General features: G+C 54.9%; 6 non-coding genes across 6 annotated transcripts; 4 read left to right on the plus strand and 2 right to left on the minus strand.

Annotated features, from left to right (window-relative positions):
* Positions 1 to 2535: 2535 nt before the first annotated feature.
* On the plus strand, positions 2536 to 2608 carry trnag-ccc (transfer RNA glycine (anticodon CCC)). The gene has a single exon. It is a non-coding gene; the product is annotated as a tRNA-Gly (tRNA).
* Positions 2609 to 3228: 620 nt separating this feature from the next.
* trnad-guc (transfer RNA aspartic acid (anticodon GUC)) lies at positions 3229 to 3300 on the minus strand. The gene has a single exon. It is a non-coding gene; the product is annotated as a tRNA-Asp (tRNA).
* A 3319-nt stretch (positions 3301 to 6619) lies between these two features.
* trnad-guc (transfer RNA aspartic acid (anticodon GUC)) lies at positions 6620 to 6691 on the minus strand. The gene has a single exon. It is a non-coding gene; the product is annotated as a tRNA-Asp (tRNA).
* A 1013-nt stretch (positions 6692 to 7704) lies between these two features.
* On the plus strand, positions 7705 to 7777 carry trnaf-gaa (transfer RNA phenylalanine (anticodon GAA)). The gene has a single exon. It is a non-coding gene; the product is annotated as a tRNA-Phe (tRNA).
* Positions 7778 to 7886: 109 nt separating this feature from the next.
* On the plus strand, positions 7887 to 7959 carry trnav-aac (transfer RNA valine (anticodon AAC)). The gene has a single exon. It is a non-coding gene; the product is annotated as a tRNA-Val (tRNA).
* A 3331-nt stretch (positions 7960 to 11290) lies between these two features.
* Positions 11291 to 11363, plus strand: trnav-aac (transfer RNA valine (anticodon AAC)). The gene has a single exon. It is a non-coding gene; the product is annotated as a tRNA-Val (tRNA).
* The last annotated feature ends 914 nt before the right edge of the window (positions 11364 to 12277 follow it).

Here is a 12277-nt window from a genome sequence, read left to right on the forward strand (position 1 = left end):
ACAACCGAGGAGCCGAGAGATCATTTCAGCATTTCGCGTCTGAACGGAAAACACAAACGACCAACTCGGAATGACTTGCTTTTGACGCTTTTCAAAGCGTTCTTTGTGCACGACGACTGCGCCGCCTAGCAGATACAAATGGGTTGTACAACTCTGAACTAGCAAATGGAAGTGGGCTAAGCCCCCTCTCTTTTAGCCCAGGTTCGATCTGTCTCCCAGAATCACCAGGGCGCACGCACACACACACACCCGTGCCGTTGAAGTGCTCTGCTTCATTTCTAAGGGCAACTCAACATTCACTCCTACCCCGAGAACAGAAAAGACAGCGTCCGCAGCAACAACAGCTCAGGTCTCTGCACAGGAACTAAGCTGCCCCCATCTCCTCTGCTCTGCGGCTCCTGCGGAGTGGAGTCCTGTCTGGAGCCGTGTTTGCAGGCGGCGGCTCCCCGCGCTCTGTCTGTGCGTCGTGTCCAAGAGCTCCTGGGAGGAAGAGAGAGCCCTCCCACTCGGGGGCTTTTCCACGGTCTGTGTGAGGAGGGGCGGGTGTGTCCAGTAGCTTATCGAGCGGAAGCCTGGGGCGGCGGAGAGCTGTGATCGTGCAGACCTTGAGGTGTCACCTCTTTGTCTGCTTTCCCGCCCCCCCTCCGCCCAAGCTCTGCTCCAGAGTAGCCCGGCAACCCCTCACACCTGCACGTGTCACAACCTAAGGTGTGGTCATGAGACACCCATGGGGTGCTGTTCTGTTCTTGCTAATTGTTTCCTGCCCGTCGCAGGCAGGAGTCCATGCGAGGAAGATGCGCTGGACAGAGCTCAGAGGGCGCAGCTGGGTGGCTTTCCTTCTGAGTGACGTTCCTGCAACACTCTCCCGCTCCTCTTGGTGCGCTCATGCCGCTGGAGCAGGTGGCTGTGGGCTCTGTGCACTGCCGAAATAGCTCAGTTGGGAGCGCGTTAGACTGAAGATCTAAAGGTCCCTGGTTCGATCGCGGGTTTCGGCATTTTGTTTCATCGCGCCCTTTGTTCCTCTCTCCAGCGCCCCCTGCCTAAAGTGACGCTTCCCTTTCTCAGCCCGAAACGCAAGCGAGACACCAGCAGCGGTCCCTGCAGGTTTCCGTAGTGTAGCGGCTATCACGTTCGCCTAACACGCGAAAGGTCCCCGGTTCGAGACCGGGCGGAAACAGCCTCTTGTTGCACGCTCCTGTACTTCACAGAGGTCTTGAGCGACCGGTCATTTGTTCCCAATGTATTTCTGGTGCCTTCATGCACTCTTGTACCAAACGCACGTTCCTTCTGTACGCGGAGCCGATCATTTGCAATTGGGCTGTGCCGACAGACCAGGACGAGCTCTGTCGGCTCAAAAGCAGCGCAGGACCTGCAAGAACAACAGAAAGATTAGTATCCAGTGAGCCCAAGATCTCATCAAGAATCGGCTCCAGCAACAGGGCTGGGCGCATTGTTCCATTCTCCGACCACTCTCGGTGTAAACAAGTCTCTCCTGGTCTCTGCTTGAAATGCACTTTCCTGCGTTTGCTTTCGTGTAACTGGCTTCCCCTGCATGGGCGAATGTGAAGAAGATCCTTAGTAAGTCGTTGAAGAAAACCGAGAAGAGGTCGGAGTGGCCTCTGTCGTTCATCAACGATCCAGTCAGGCAGTACTCCTCTGTAAAGCGCCGTTCGTTCACATCGATTGGCTTTCTTTTGCCTTCATTCGCGCAAGTAGTAAAAGTAGACGCCCCTATTCTGCCGTGACCCGGATTCGAACCGGGGTTGTTGCGGCCACAACGCAAAGTACTGACCACTATACGATCACGGCGAGTTACCGATACACACATGGTAGGGCGGAAAAGGCTGTGCTCTCTTCGTGTGACCTAATTCGGAAAAGTCCTGACGTTGCATTTCAACTGAGCCCCAGTATACATCGACCCTTCGACACTCTGAGTGACAACTCTCTTGCGTGTTTTCTCATATTTATGTAGTTTGCTTGCATGATGCCCGGAACAGCGGGGTTGTGTGCTCCCATATGGTCTAGCGGTTAGGATTCCTGGTTTTCACCCAGGCGGCCCCGGTTTGACTCCCGGTATGGGAACGTGTCAGTTTTGCCTCCTGCTTTCCAAAAGATCAGCACCGTGTACGAAGGAGCCGCATTAAAAGCACTCGAACGTGCAAAACGCGCGAGAAGAGGGGGCGCTTGTTTCCAACCGAAGACTTCTCGCGTGTGAGACGAGCTGATCATCGCTGCAGGAGGTGGGAGGGTTACTCTGGTAGACAGGGCTGACCTTCGGCAATAGGATTTATACTCTCCAAGATGATATTTGCACTTTCTGGAGAGGCGATTTTCTCCACTTCAGTAGCCCGATTTCGTCGATTGCGTGGAGAGGGCTGTAGAATGTGGCGCCGCTTTTCCTGCTCCGTCCATGACAGGCGTGCTGCTCTCTGGAGAGAGAGCACGGTCCATCAGCGCACTCCAATAAAGGCACTGGAAGCAGCTGAATCGCATTGGCGAAGCTCAGCACTGGGCCGCTGGGAAGGGTTTGCTACCGTTTCCGTAGTGTAGTGGTTATCACGTTTGCCTCCCACGCGAAAAGTCCCTGGTTCGAAACTGGGCGGAAACAGACCGGCTTCTTTTGTCGCCACGCACAAAAGGGGATTGGGGATTCGCCTAGCGCTGTGATCGCACAGACCCACTCACCTCTTAGTGTGGCGGGATCTGCACAGTGCATGTCGCAGCGCATCCTGCTTTCACTCCAATGCGCGTCCTGATGTACCCCAGTCTCCCGCGTGACAGGTGGGGATAATCACCACTATACTAACGAGGAAGACATCACACCCTTCGACCCCCGGCATCGTGTCCCGACCCACCGTGCTGGAAGCCGACGCGTGCTGTGATTCCTTTACGGAGCAGAAATGACAACCGAGGAGCCGAGAGATCATTTCAGCATTTCGCGTCTGAACAGAAAACACAAACGACCAACTCGGAATGACTTGCCTTTGACGCTTATCAAAGCGTTCTTTGTGCATCGAACAGACCCACTCACCTCTTAGTGTGGCGGGATCTGCACAGTGCATGTCGCAGCGCTTCCTGCTTTCACTTCAATGTGCTTTCTGATGTCGAGTCGTGTGCCGTGCGGAGGCTCTGAAAGCGAGAGCAATGAAAAGGTGCACGACGCTGTGAAAGAAAACAGAGAAGTGAAAGGCAGTCCTTTCTCTAAGGAGGTAAAAGAAAAGCTTTCGACTCCCCGTCGGGGAATCGAACCCCGGTCTCCCGCGTGACAGGCGGGGATACTTGCCACTATACTAACGAGGAAGACATCACACCCTTCGATCCCCGGCATCGTGTCCCGACCCAGCGTGCTGGAAGGCGACGCGTGCTGTGATTCCTTTACGGAGCAGAAATGACAACCGAGGAGCCGAGAGATCATTTCAGCATTTCGCGTCTGAACGGAAAACACAAACGACCAACTCGGAATGACTTGCTTTTGACGCTTTTCAAAGCGTTCTTTGTGCACGACGACTGCGCCGCCTAGCAGATACAAATGGGTTGTACAACTCTGAACTAGCAAATGGAAGAGGGCTAAGCCCCCTCTCTTTTAGCCCAGGTTCGATCTGTCTCCCAGAATCACCAGGGCGCACGCACACACACACACCCGTGCCGTTGAAGTGCTCTGTTTCATTTCTAAGGGCAACTCAACATTCACTCCTACCCCGAGAACAGAAAAGACAGCGTCCGCAGCAACAACAGCTCAGGTCTCTGCACAGGAACTAAGCTGCCCCCATCTCCTCTGCTCTGCGGCTCCTGCGGAGTGGAGTCCTGCCTGGAGCCGTGTTTGCAGGCGGCGGCTCCCCGCGCTCTGTCTGTGCGTCGTGTCCAAGAGCTCCTGGGAGGAAGAGAGAGCCCTCCCACTCGGGGGCTTTTCCACGGTCTGTGTGAGGAGGGGCGGGTGTGTCCAGTAGCTTATCGAGCGGAAGCCTGGGGCGGCGGAGAGCTGTGATCGTGCAGACCTTGAGGTGTCACCTCTTTGTCTGCTTTCCCGCCCCCCCTCCGCCCAAGCTCTGCTCCAGAGTAGCCCGGCAACCCCTCACACCTGCACGTGTCACAACCTAAGGTGTGGTCATGAGACACCCATGGGGTGCTGTTCTGTTCTTGCTAATTGTTTCCTGCCCGTCGCAGGCAGGAGTCCATGCGAGGAAGATGCGCTGGACAGAGCTCAGAGGGCGCAGCTGGGTGGCTTTCCTTCTGAGTGACGTTCCTGCAACACTCTCCCGCTCCTCTTGGTGCGCTCATGCCGCTGGAGCAGGTGGCTGTGGGCTCTGTGCACTGCCGAAATAGCTCAGTTGGGAGAGCGTTAGACTGAAGATCTAAAGGTCCCTGGTTCGATCCCGGGTTTTGGCATTTTGTTTCATCGCGCCCTTTGTTCCTCTCTCCAGCGCCCCCTGCCTAAAGTGACGCTTCCCTTTCTCAGCCCGAAACGCAAGCGAGACACCAGCAGCGGTCCCTGCAGGTTTCCGTAGTGTAGCGGCTATCACGTTCGCCTAACACGCGAAAGGTCCCCGGTTCGAGACCGGGCGGAAACAGCCTCTTGTTGCACGCTCCTGTACTTCACAGAGGTCTTGAGCGACCGGTCATTTGTTCCCAATGTATTTCCGGTGCCTTCATGCACTCTTGTACCAAACGCACGTTCCTTCTCTACGCGGAGCCGATCATTTGCAATTGGGCTGTGCCGACAGACCAGGACGAGCTCTGTCGGCTCAAAAGCAGCGCAGGACCTGCAAGAACAACAGAAAGATTAGTATCCAGTGAGCGCAAGATCTCATCAAGAATCGGCTCCAGCAACAGGGCTGGGCGCATTGTTCCATTCTCCGACCACTCTCGGTGTAAACAAGTCCCTCCTGGTCTCTGCTTGAAATGCACTTTCCTGCGTTTGCTTTGGTGTAACTGGCTTCCCCTGCATGGGCGAATGTGAAGAAGATCCTTAGTAAGTCGTTGAAGAAAACCGAGAAGAGGTCGGAGTGGCCTCTGTCGTTCATCAACGATCCAGTCAGGCAGTACTCCTCTGTAAAGCGCCGTTCGTTCACATCGATTGGCTTTCTTTTGCCTTCATTCGCGCAAGTAGTAAAAGTAGACGCCCCTATTCTGCCGTGACCCGGATTCGAACCGGGGTTGTTGCGGCCACAACGCAAAGTACTGACCACTATACGATCACGGCGAGTTACCGATACACACATGGTAGGGCGGAAAAGGCTGTGCTCTCTTCGTGTGACCTAATTCGGAAAAGTCCTGACGTTGCATTTCAACTGAGCCCCAGTATACATCGACCGTTCGACACTCTGAGTGACAACTCTCTTGCGTGTTTTCTCATATTTATGTAGTTTGCTTGCATGATGCCCGGAACAGCGGGGTTGTGTGCTCCCATATGGTCTAGCGGTTAGGATTCCTGGTTTTCACCCAGGCGGCCCGGGTTTGACTCCCGGTATGGGAACGTGTCAGTTTTGCCTCCTGCTTTCCAAAAGATCAGCACCGTGTACGAAGGAGCCGCATTAAAACCACTCGAACGTGCAAAACGCGCGAGAAGAGGGGGCGCTTGTTTCCAACCGAAGACTTCTCGCGTGTGAGACGAGCTGATCATCGCTGCAGGAGGTGGGAGGGTTACTCTGGTAGACAGGGCTGACCTTCGGCAATAGGATTTATACTCTCCAAGATGATATTTGCACTTTCTGGAGAGGCGATTTTCTCCACTTCAGTAGCCCGATTTCGTCGATTGCGTGGAGAGGGCTGTAGAATGTGGCGCCGCTTTTCCTGCTCCGTCCATGACAGGCGTGCTGGTCTCTGGAGAGAGAGCACGGTCCATCAGCGCACTCCAATAAAGGCACTGGAAGCAGCTGAATCGCATTGGCGAAGCTCAGCACTGGGCCGCTGGGAAGGGTTTGCTACCGTTTCCGTAGTGTAGTGGTTATCACGTTTGCCTCCCACGCGAAAAGTCAATGGTTCGAAACTGGGCGGAAACAGACCGGCTTCTTTTGTCGCCACGCACAAAAGGGGATTGGGGATTCGCCTAGCGCTGTGATCGCACAGACCCACTCACCTCTTAGTGTGGCGGGATCTGCACAGTGCATGTCGCAGCGCATCCTGCTTTCACTCCAATGCGCGTCCTGATGTACCCCAGTCTCCCGCGTGACAGGTGGGGATAATCACCACTATACTAACGAGGAAGACATCACACCCTTCGACCCCCGGCATCGTGTCCCGACCCACCGTGCTGGAAGCCGACGCGTGCTGTGATTCCTTTACGGAGCAGAAATGACAACCGAGGAGCCGAGAGATCATTTCAGCATTTCGCGTCTGAACAGAAAACACAAACGACCAACTCGGAATGACTTGCCTTTGACGCTTATGAAAGCGTTCTTTGTGCATCGAACAGACCCACTCACCTCTTAGTGTGGCGGGATCTGCACACTGCATGTCGCAGCGCTTCCTGCTTTCACTTCAATGTGCTTTCTGATGTCGAGTCGTGTGCCGTGCGGAGGCTCTGAAAGCGAGAGCAATGAAAAGGTGCACGACGCTGTGAAAGAAAACAGAGAAGTGAAAGGCAGTCCTTTCTCTAAGGAGGTAAAAGAAAAGCTTTCGACTCCCCGTCGGGGAATCGAACCCCGGTCTCCCGCGTGACAGGCGGGGATACTTGCCACTATACTAACGAGGAAGACATCACACCCTTCGATCCCCGGCATCGTGTCCCGACCCAGCGTGCTGGAAGGCGACGCGTGCTGTGATTCCTTTACGGAGCAGAAATGACAACCGAGGAGCCGAGAGATCATTTCAGCATTTCGCGTCTGAACGGAAAACACAAACGACCAACTCGGAATGACTTGCTTTTGACGCTTTTCAAAGCGTTCTTTGTGCACGACGACTGCGCCGCCTAGCAGATACAAATGGGTTGTACAACTCTGAACTAGCAAATGGAAGAGGGCTAAGCCCCCTCTCTTTTAGCCCAGGTTCGATCTGTCTCCCAGAATCACCAGGGCGCACGCACACACACACACCCGTGCCGTTGAAGTGCTCTGTTTCATTTCTAAGGGCAACTCAACATTCACTCCTACCCCGAGAACAGAAAAGACAGCGTCCGCAGCAACAACAGCTCAGGTCTCTGCACAGGAACTAAGCTGCCCCCATCTCCTCTGCTCTGCGGCTCCTGCGGAGTGGAGTCCTGCCTGGAGCCGTGTTTGCAGGCGGCGGCTCCCCGCGCTCTGTCTGTGCGTCGTGTCCAAGAGCTCCTGGGAGGAAGAGAGAGCCCTCCCACTCGGGGGCTTTTCCACGGTCTGTGTGAGGAGGGGCGGGTGTGTCCAGTAGCTTATCGAGCGGAAGCCTGGGGCGGCGGAGAGCTGTGATCGTGCAGACCTTGAGGTGTCACCTCTTTGTCTGCTTTCCCGCCCCCCCTCCGCCCAAGCTCTGCTCCAGAGTAGCCCGGCAACCCCTCACACCTGCACGTGTCACAACCTAAGGTGTGGTCATGAGACACCCATGGGGTGCTGTTCTGTTCTTGCTAATTGTTTCCTGCCCGTCGCAGGCAGGAGTCCATGCGAGGAAGATGCGCTGGACAGAGCTCAGAGGGCGCAGCTGGGTGGCTTTCCTTCTGAGTGACGTTCCTGCAACACTCTCCCGCTCCTCTTGGTGCGCTCATGCCGCTGGAGCAGGTGGCTGTGGGCTCTGTGCACTGCCGAAATAGCTCAGTTGGGAGAGCGTTAGACTGAAGATCTAAAGGTCCCTGGTTCGATCCCGGGTTTCGGCATTTTGTTTCATCGCGCCCTTTGTTCCTCTCTCCAGCGCCCCCTGCCTAAAGTGACGCTTCCCTTTCTCAGCCCGAAACGCAAGCGAGACACCAGCAGCGGTCCCTGCAGGTTTCCGTAGTGTAGCGGCTATCACGTTCGCCTAACACGCGAAAGGTCCCCGGTTCGAGACCGGGCGGAAACAGCCTCTTGTTGCACGCTCCTGTACTTCACAGAGGTCTTGAGCGACCGGTCATTTGTTCCCAATGTATTTCCGGTGCCTTCATGCACTCTTGTACCAAACGCACGTTCCTTCTCTACGCGGAGCCGATCATTTGCAATTGGGCTGTGCCGACAGACCAGGACGAGCTCTGTCGGCTCAAAAGCAGCGCAGGACCTGCAAGAACAACAGAAAGATTAGTATCCAGTGAGCGCAAGATCTCATCAAGAATCGGCTCCAGCAACAGGGCTGGGCGCATTGTTCCATTCTCCGACCACTCTCGGTGTAAACAAGTCCCTCCTGGTCTCTGCTTGAAATGCACTTTCCTGCGTTTGCTTTGGTGTAACTGGCTTCCCCTGCATGGGCGAATGTGAAGAAGATCCTTAGTAAGTCGTTGAAGAAAACCGAGAAGAGGTCGGAGTGGCCTCTGTCGTTCATCAACGATCCAGTCAGGCAGTACTCCTCTGTAAAGCGCCGTTCGTTCACATCGATTGGCTTTCTTTTGCCTTCATTCGCGCAAGTAGTAAAAGTAGACGCCCCTATTCTGCCGTGACCCGGATTCGAACCGGGGTTGTTGCGGCCACAACGCAAAGTACTGACCACTATACGATCACGGCGAGTTACCGATACACACATGGTAGGGCGGAAAAGGCTGTGCTCTCTTCGTGTGACCTAATTCGGAAAAGTCCTGACGTTGCATTTCAACTGAGCCCCAGTATACATCGACCCTTCGACACTCTGAGTGACAACTCTCTTGCGTGTTTTCTCATATTTATGTAGTTTGCTTGCATGATGCCCGGAACAGCGGGGTTGTGTGCTCCCATATGGTCTAGCGGTTAGGATTCCTGGTTTTCACCCAGGCGGCCCGGGTTTGACTCCCGGTATGGGAACGTGTCAGTTTTGCCTCCTGCTTTCCAAAAGATCAGCACCGTGTACGAAGGAGCCGCATTAAAACCACTCGAACGTGCAAAACGCGCGAGAAGAGGGGGCGCTTGTTTCCAACCGAAGACTTCTCGCGTGTGAGACGAGCTGATCATCGCTGCAGGAGGTGGGAGGGTTACTCTGGTAGACAGGGCTGACCTTCGGCAATAGGATTTATACTCTCCAAGATGATATTTGCACTTTCTGGAGAGGCGATTTTCTCCACTTCAGTAGCCCGATTTCGTCGATTGCGTGGAGAGGGCTGTAGAATGTGGCGCCGCTTTTCCTGCTCCGTCCATGACAGGCGTGCTGGTCTCTGGAGAGAGAGCACGGTCCATCAGCGCACTCCAATAAAGGCACTGGAAGCAGCTGAATCGCATTGGCGAAGCTCAGCACTGGGCCGCTGGGAAGGGTTTGCTACCGTTTCCGTAGTGTAGTGGTTATCACGTTTGCCTCCCACGCGAAAAGTCAATGGTTCGAAACTGGGCGGAAACAGACCGGCTTCTTTTGTCGCCACGCACAAAAGGGGATTGGGGATTCGCCTAGCGCTGTGATCGCACAGACCCACTCACCTCTTAGTGTGGCGGGATCTGCACAGTGCATGTCGCAGCGCATCCTGCTTTCACTCCAATGCGCGTCCTGATGTACCCCAGTCTCCCGCGTGACAGGTGGGGATAATCACCACTATACTAACGAGGAAGACATCACACCCTTCGACCCCCGGCATCGTGTCCCGACCCACCGTGCTGGAAGCCGACGCGTGCTGTGATTCCTTTACGGAGCAGAAATGACAACCGAGGAGCCGAGAGATCATTTCAGCATTTCGCGTCTGAACAGAAAACACAAACGACCAACTCGGAATGACTTGCCTTTGACGCTTATGAAAGCGTTCTTTGTGCATCGAACAGACCCACTCACCTCTTAGTGTGGCGGGATCTGCACACTGCATGTCGCAGCGCTTCCTGCTTTCACTTCAATGTGCTTTCTGATGTCGAGTCGTGTGCCGTGCGGAGGCTCTGAAAGCGAGAGCAATGAAAAGGTGCACGACGCTGTGAAAGAAAACAGAGAAGTGAAAGGCAGTCCTTTCTCTAAGGAGGTAAAAGAAAAGCTTTCTACTCCCCGTCGGGGAATCGAACCCCGGTCTCACGCGTGACAGGCAAGGATACTCGCCACTATACTAACGAGGAAGACATCACACCCTTCGATCCCCGGCATCGTGTCCCGACCCAGCGTGCTGGAAGGCGACGCGTGCTGTGATTCCTTTACGGAGCAGAAATGACAACCGAGGAGCCGAGAGATCATTTCAGCATTTCGCGTCTGAACGGAAAACACAAACGACCAACTCGGAATGACTTGCTTTTGACGCTTTTCAAAGCGTTCTTTGTGCACGACGACTGCGCCGCCTAGCAGATACAAATGGGTTGTACAACTCTGAACTAGCAAATGGAAGAGGGCTAAGCCCCCTCTCTTTTAGCCCAGGTTCGATCTGTCTCCCAGAATCACCAGGGCGCACGCACACACACACACCCGTGCCGTTGAAGTGCTCTGCTTCATTTCTAAGGGCAACTCAACATTCACTCCTACCCCGAGAACAGAAAAGACAGCGTCCGCAGCAACAACAGCTCAGGTCTCTGCACAGGAACTAAGCTGCCCCCATCTCCTCTGCTCTGCGGCTCCTGTGGAGTGGAGTCCTGCCTGGAGCCGTGTTTGCAGGCGGCGGCTCCCCGCGCTCTGTCTGTGCGTCGTGTCCAAGAGCTCCTGGGAGGAAGAGAGAGCCCTCCCACTCGGGGGCTTTTCCACGGTCTGTGTGAGGAGGGGCGGGTGTGTCCAGTAGCTTATCGAGCGGAAGCCTGGGGCGGCGGAGAGCTGTGATCGTGCAGACCTTGAGGTGTCACCTCTTTGTCTGCTTTCCCGCCCCCCCTCCGCCCAAGCTCTGCTCCAGAGTAGCCCGGCAACCCCTCACACCTGCACGTGTCACAACCTAAGGTGTGGTCATGAGACACCCATGGGGTGCTGTTCTGTTCTTGCTAATTGTTTCCTGCCCGTCGCAGGCAGGAGTCCATGCGAGGAAGATGCGCTGGACAGAGCTCAGAGGGCGCAGCTGGGTGGCTTTCCTTCTGAGTGACGTTCCTGCAACACTCTCCCGCTCCTCTTGGTGCGCTCATGCCGCAACACAGGAAGGCTGGAGCAGGTGGCTGTGGGCTCTGTGCACTGCCGAAATAGCTCAGTTGGGAGAGCGTTAGACTGAAGATCTAAAGGTCCCTGGTTCGATCCCGGGTTTCAGCATTTTGTTTCATCGCGCCCTTTGTTCCTCTCTCCAGCGCCCCCTGCCTAAAGTGACGCTTCCCTTTCTCAGCCCGAAACGCAAGCGAGACACCAGCAGCGGTCCCTGCAGGTTTCCGTAGTGTAGCGGCTATCACGTTCGCCTAACACGCGAAAGGTCCCCGGTTCGAGACCGGGCGGAAACAGCCTCTTGTTGCACGCTCCTGTACTTCACAGAGGTCTTGAGCGACCGGTCATTTGTTCCCAATGTATTTCCGGTGCCTTCATGCACTCTTGTACCAAACGCACGTTCCTTCTGTACGCGGAGCCGATCATTTGCAATTGGGCTGTGCCGACAGACCAGGACGAGCTCTGTCGGCTCAAAAGCAGCGCAGGACCTGCAAGAACAACAGAAAGATTAGTATCCAGTGAGCGCAAGATCTCATCAAGAATCGGCTCCAGCAACAGGGCTGGGCGCATTGTTCCATTCTCCGACCACTCTCGGTGTAAACAAGTCCCTCCTGGTCTCTGCTTGAAATGCACTTTCCTGCGTTTGCTTTGGTGTAACTGGCTTCCCCTGCATGGGCGAATGTGAAGAAGATCCTTAGTAAGTCGTTGAAGAAAACCGAGAAGAGGTCGGAGTGGCCTCTGTCGTTCATCAACGATCCAGTCAGGCAGTACTCCTCTGTAAAGCGCCGTTCGTTCACATCGATTGGCTTTCTTTTGCCTTCATTCGCGCAAGTAGTAAAAGTAGACGCCCCTATTCTGCCGTGACCCGGATTCGAACCGGGGTTGTTGCGGCCACAACGCAAAGTACTGACCACTATACGATCACGGCGAGTTACCGATACACACATGGTAGGGCGGAAAAGGCTGTGCTCTCTTCGTGTGACCTAATTCGGAAAAGTCCTGACGTTGCATTTCAACTGAGCCCCAGTATACATCGACCCTTCGACACTCTGAGTGACAACTCTCTTGCGTGTTTTCTCATATTTATGTAGTTTGCTTGCATGATGCCCGGAACAGCGGGGTTGTGTGCTCCCATATGGTCTAGCGGTTAGGATTCCTGGTTTTCACCCAGGCGGCCCGGGTTTGACTCCCGGTATGGGAACGTGTCAGT

This window comes from Atractosteus spatula, unplaced genomic scaffold, assembly GCF_055471065.1.
Source record: "Atractosteus spatula isolate fAtrSpa1 unplaced genomic scaffold, fAtrSpa1.hap1 Scaffold_41, whole genome shotgun sequence".
Taxonomy (NCBI): domain Eukaryota; kingdom Metazoa; phylum Chordata; class Actinopteri; order Semionotiformes; family Lepisosteidae; genus Atractosteus; species Atractosteus spatula.